Source organism: Takifugu flavidus, chromosome 2 (assembly GCF_003711565.1).
Source record: "Takifugu flavidus isolate HTHZ2018 chromosome 2, ASM371156v2, whole genome shotgun sequence".
NCBI classification, from domain to species: Eukaryota; Metazoa; Chordata; class Actinopteri; order Tetraodontiformes; family Tetraodontidae; genus Takifugu; species Takifugu flavidus.
In genome coordinates, this window is record NC_079521.1 from 1,388,855 (window position 1) to 1,394,854 (window position 6,000).

The window sequence follows — 6,000 nt, forward strand, 5'->3', positions numbered from 1 at the left end:
TTTAGTCTCATGTCTTCAGTTAGTCTCATGTCTTCATTTACCCTCATGTCTTCATTTACCCTCATGTATTCAGTCACTCTCATGGCTTCAGTTAGTCTCATGTCTTCATTTACCCTCATGTCTTAATTTACCCTCATGTATTCAGTCACTCTCATGGCTTCAGTTAGTCTCATGTCTTCAGTTAGTCTCATGTCTTCATTTACCCTCATGTCTTCATTTAGTCTCATGTCTACAGTCAGTCTCATGTCTTCAGTCACTCTCATGTCTTCAGGTAGTCTCATGTCTTCAGTTAGTCTCATGTCTTCAGCTACCCTCATGTCTTCAGTTAGTCTCATGTCTTCAGCTACCCTCATGTCTTCAGTTAGTCTCATGTCTTCATTTAGTCTCATGTCTTCAGTTACCCTCATGTCTTCAGTTAGTCTCATGTCTACAGTCAGTCTCATGTCTTCATTTACCCTCATGTATTCAGTCACTCTCATGGCTTCAGTAGTCTCATGTCTTCAGTTAGTCTCATGGCTTCATTTAGTCTCATGTCTTCATTTAGTCTCATGTCTTCAGGTAGTCTCATGTCTTCATTTAGTCTCTTGTCTTAATTTAGTCTCATGTCTTCAGTTACCCTCATGGCTTCAGTTAGTCTCATGTCTTCAGTTAGTCTCATGTCTTCATTTGGTCTCATGTCTCCAGGTAGTCTCATGTCTTCATTTAGTCTCATGTCTTCAGCTACCTCATGTCTTCAGTTATTCTCATGTCTTCATTTACCCTCATGTCTTCATTTACCCTCATGTCTTCATTTACACTCATGTCTTCAGTTATCCTCATGTCTTCAGTTATCCTCATGTCTTCAGTTATTCTCATGTCTTCAGTTATCCCCATGTCTTCACTTATCCTCATGTCTTCAGTTAGTCTCATGTCTTCATTTATCCTCATGTCTTCAGTTAGTCTCATGTCTTCATTTATCCTCATGTCTTCAGTTAGTCTCATGTCTTCAATTATCCTCATGTCTTCAGTTGGTCTCATGTCTTCATTTATCCTCATGTCTTCAGTTAGTCTCATGTCTTCATTTATCCTCATGTCTTCAGTTAGTCTCATGTCTTCAGTTAGTTTCATGTCTTCACTTATCCTCATGTCTTCAGTTATCCTTATGTCTTTAGTTAGTCTCATGTCTTCAGTTATCCTCATGTCTTCATTTATCCTCATGTCTTCAGTTACCCTCATGTCTTCATTTTTCCAAATTATTTCAAATCATAACAACTTTTGTGTGTTCCTGTAGCAGCTACATATGGACTACCACAATACTCTTTATATTCTACCAGCATAGTGGGGACATTTTGGCTGGTCCCTAACTTCAAAGGACTGTCTGAGTGTCAAGACATGGTTATAAGATTGAGGTTAGTGTCGGGTTTAGAAATGGGTCGGTTTGGGATGGTTACAGTCCTGACCTGGGGAATGTATTATATCAATGACGGTCCTCACAAAGATACAAGTACAAGGACGTGTGTGTCTGTGATTGAGCCCATGCTAACAATGTTAGTATCTTTAATCATATTTCTAAAGTCAGTTCCATGATGACGTCACTATGTGTGTGTGTCAGAGTGAATGAATCCAAAAACAGGTTCTTGTGGATGCAGATTGTTTGATCCACCAGCAGGGGGCGGCAGTGAAGCGGCGCTTCCATCCTCCCGGTCTCAGACGAGAACAGCAGGACAACAGCTGGTTCGATGTCCTGAGGACAGAAAGCTCATTTCCACACGTTTGCTTCGCCCTGACAATAATAACAATACAATAACATGATGTATGCAAATCACAATGTAAAAGAATTTAAAAAAAAACAAGCTAAAATTATATAAAATAAGCTGGTAGGCCGATGTTAATCAATGAAAACGTCACATTCTGTCTTTTTAAATTTATTAAATGAACAAAAAGTGGAAGAAAATCACAAACTTCATAGAATTTACATTATTTTAAGGTTGAGTGTTTGTGCTGGATGAGACCTTGGACGTCTCTTCGACCCCCCATCAGAGGTGCTGCGATGATGAATCCTCCCAGTTTCCCGTCTCCATGGTGATCTCCCACCTACAATCATCCCAGATCAACATGAACTGTTTCAACCATCTTTGACACCAGGCACAGCAGGACAGCATCCAGGGACGGAACCACGACCTTTATCCAAGTTTCTCCTAAACAGGAGTAACACTAACCATGGTGGGCAGCAGGTGTGACACAAACAGCAGTTAGGAGGAGAATTATTACCCTCTAAATATTACCCAAATATGACGAGCTCAGCAAATCTGAATGGTGCAGCTGCACACGAGGACGCTCGTGAACGTTCAGCATTGCCACAAATGTGTTGAAAAATGCCCCTGAAATCAAGTTTTAACCACTTTTATCATCATCCAAAAAGGCAAAAGATGACCAAATGTCCGATTGTCTGCGTGGTTGTATGCTGCCCAGGTCAAAGCCTGAATAATATTATACGATATACAAAATAATCAAATAGTAATAGATATAATGTAATAATAATATTCACATGTGTTTTTTAAACTTAACCAGCTCCGTTGAAGCAGCTCAACCAGCCTGTGTTTGTTCACAATAATTTGTCATTTTAAAATAACATTTGCCGCTCGTCCTTCGCACCTCCCTCCTCTTTCCTTTGCTTCTTTCCTTTCCTTTCCTTTGCTTCTTTCCTTTCCATTCATTTGCTTCCACTCTGCATGTTCTTCAGGCTTTCGCGCACATCTTTGTGTTGATTGTCTTTGTGAGGACTGAAGTGTTGAGGATGATGATCTGCAGCCGCTGCAGTTGTGTCAGTCACTGGATGGTCTTTGAGCAGATGGTGACCTGCACATGAACTTGCTTTTGCTGCTCATTTGTTCAGCTACCTCTAATTTCCCCTCCCTCTCCGCAAGGGCCGCAGCTCTCCTGCTGTCATGACGGCACTCCACCACTAGAGGGCGAAAGAGACCGGGATCCAAACAGAGCTGCCAGTAATAACACACACACACACACACACACACACACCACACACACACACACACACACACACACACACACACACACACACATAAACAGGGGTGATTTTAAGAGGGTGTCAATCTGTAGAATGCGTTTATTTATTTATTATTATTAAAAGTTAAAGTGAATTGTGATTAAAAGTGATTATTAAAAAGCAGGAACGGTACCACAAAAGTGAAGAGCCACAATCAAGCTTTCAAATATGTAAACTATTTGGAGAAGAAAATATGAATACAATTATAGGCCGTTTATTACTTATCACAGTGTTGAAATGACTTATTTATTTAGTGATTAATACTGTATTAATGAGCCTCAAAAGTGACCCTTTTTTATCATACTTTTCCAATAAATTCCAGTTAAAACACAAACCTGTTCCTCAATTTTCCAAAGGAATGTGAATAATCAGAGGTCAGACTGTAGCTTGTTGGTTAAAGATGCTTTTTTTTTACTCCTAAAATAAAACAAACTAGCAGCTGAAACACACTCGGACTTTTAAAAGAAGGTTAATCAGCTAAATCAGGAGCTCTGATTTGAAGTTAATGCTGATCTAACAGCTTGTCCCCTCATTCTCATACCGTGTGTGTGTGTGTGTGTGTGTGTGTGTGTGTGTGTGCGTGTGTGTGTGTGTGTGTGTTTCATGCCGGCCTCCCTCTTTCCCTCTCCTCAGCTCTTATGAATCGATGATCATGTGGTGTAAGGGAGATAGATGGCCCCCAGCTCCATCTTGTCTCCTCTAATTGTAAAATATTAGTTACATTAGACTCTGCTCCATGATTAATGGAACTTATTTGGAGGGTGGACTCTTCCACACAGACTCTTTCTTCCTCTTTTTCTTTCTTTCTTTCTTTCTTTCTTTCTTTCTTTTTTTCGGGGCCTCCAAAGTGTCTTCCGGAAAGAATTGAGTGATTCTGCTGAAAGGGGACAAACAGGCTTCCTCCAGCCCGGCAGGAAGGAGAGAAGGAGGAATGCAGATAAGCAAAGGGGGGGCAGCTTAGGGAGCTGGGGGTAAATAACCTCCCGGGGAGGCTTTTAAAAGTTAGGGTGGACTTGGATAAAAGAAGGGATTGACTCTGCTCCGGGGATAATTCTGAGTCCGATTATTCTGTGTGTGGAAAAATGCAAAACATGGTCCAGTTTTGATCATGTTTACACGATGATCCCTGTGAAAAGAGATGGTTTTCTAAAATACTGATGAGCTAAAATCATCCGGGGTGGAGGAGTTCACACAGTCACCCTTAACTTTAGTTCTGGGGAACTTTTCACACACAAACAGGAAATGATGTCATCCTGCAGATTCATCAGTGCACTTTCATTATATTCCTATTCTTAAGGGGACATCATCCATCATCCATCCATCCATCCATCCATCCATCCATCCATCCATCATCCATCCATCCATCCATCCATCCATCCACATCCATCCATCCATCTATCCATCATCCATCCATCCATCCATCCATCCATCCATCCATCATCCAGCCATCCATCCATCCATCCATCCATCCATCCATCCATCCTCCATCCATCCCTCCTTCCCTCCTTCCATCCATCATCCATCCCTCCTTCCATCCATCATCCATCCCTCCTTCCCTCCTTCCATCCATCCACCCATCCATCCCTCCTTCCACCCATCCATCCCTTCTTCCCTCCTTCCATCCATCCATCCATCCATCCATCCATCCATTCATCCATCCACCCACCCGTCCGTCTTCCCTCCATCCATCCATCCACCCATCCATCCTCCATCCATCCTCCATCCATCCATCCTCCATCCATCCATCCCTCCTTCCCTCCTTCCATCCATCCATCCATCCATCCATCCATCCATCCATCCATCCATCCACCCACCCATCCATCCATCCATCCCCCATCCATCCACCCACTCATCCACCCATCCATCCATCCATCCATCCATCCATCCATCCATCCATCCATCCACCCACCCACCCATCCATCCATCCCTCCCTCCCTCCTCCCTCCCTCCCTCTATCCATCCATCCATCCATCCACCCATCCACCCACTCACCCATCCATCCACCCATCCACCCATCCACCCACCCATCCATCCATCCATCCCTCCCTCCCTCCCTCTCTCTGTTTGTCATCACTTTCCTCAACTTTCCTCAGTCGTGACTCCAGCTGGTCTTGAGGTCGGGGGGAGGTCACCATGATGAATGCAGCACAGCAGCTGAAGCTCTTTATGTCAGAATGTGAGTGAGAAGCAGGTGGCTCCCATATCGATCAACTGCCATCACACACACACACACACACACACACACACACACACACACACACACACTAAACTAAGCTAAACTAAGCTAAGCTAAGCTACTAAACAACTCGGGGTGATGAAAGTTTTCGAACATATTAGAAAAGCTTCTCCAGCCCTGCGCTGTGACCCAGGCCGGGTCACCTTTAAGAGATGCGGGGGTCCGACATCACCTCTGGGGGTGGAAAGTTGAATTCTTCATGCAAATCAAGGACACGGCAAGAAGCAAAGTTTGAGCGCAGGCTTGAAAGGCATCAAATGCAGAAAGAGAAGAAGAGATGAAGACAGAAAGGAAGAATCTGCTATTTTGAGTTCTTTTTAACAGGTCCTGCTGGTGGAGCAATTAATAATCTAGTTCAGTATTTAACATGGGACCTAGTCCCTGGTGGGGGCATTTTAGCTGGCTTTGATGCTGAAAGAGCTTCTTCCCCTAAGCCCCTCTCCCCCTCAGTTCCTCTTTTCTCCTTAAGTGCCTCCGCTGGTGTTATTTTTATGTTGGTTTTCTTTAGTTAGTTGGGAAACAGACCAAATGACTATTCCCCAAACTTCAGTCCAATTTTCTATCAAACCAACAGCGTGTTCAGGGAAAATTTCAAAATCACACGAGACAATCTAAAAAAGGACAAATTCCCTCCAGGCTGTTTGATGTACTCCAAACATATTTATTCTTAAAGGCGTGTTTGCATTTAGCCATAAAACAGGGAAGCAGCAGCCATTTG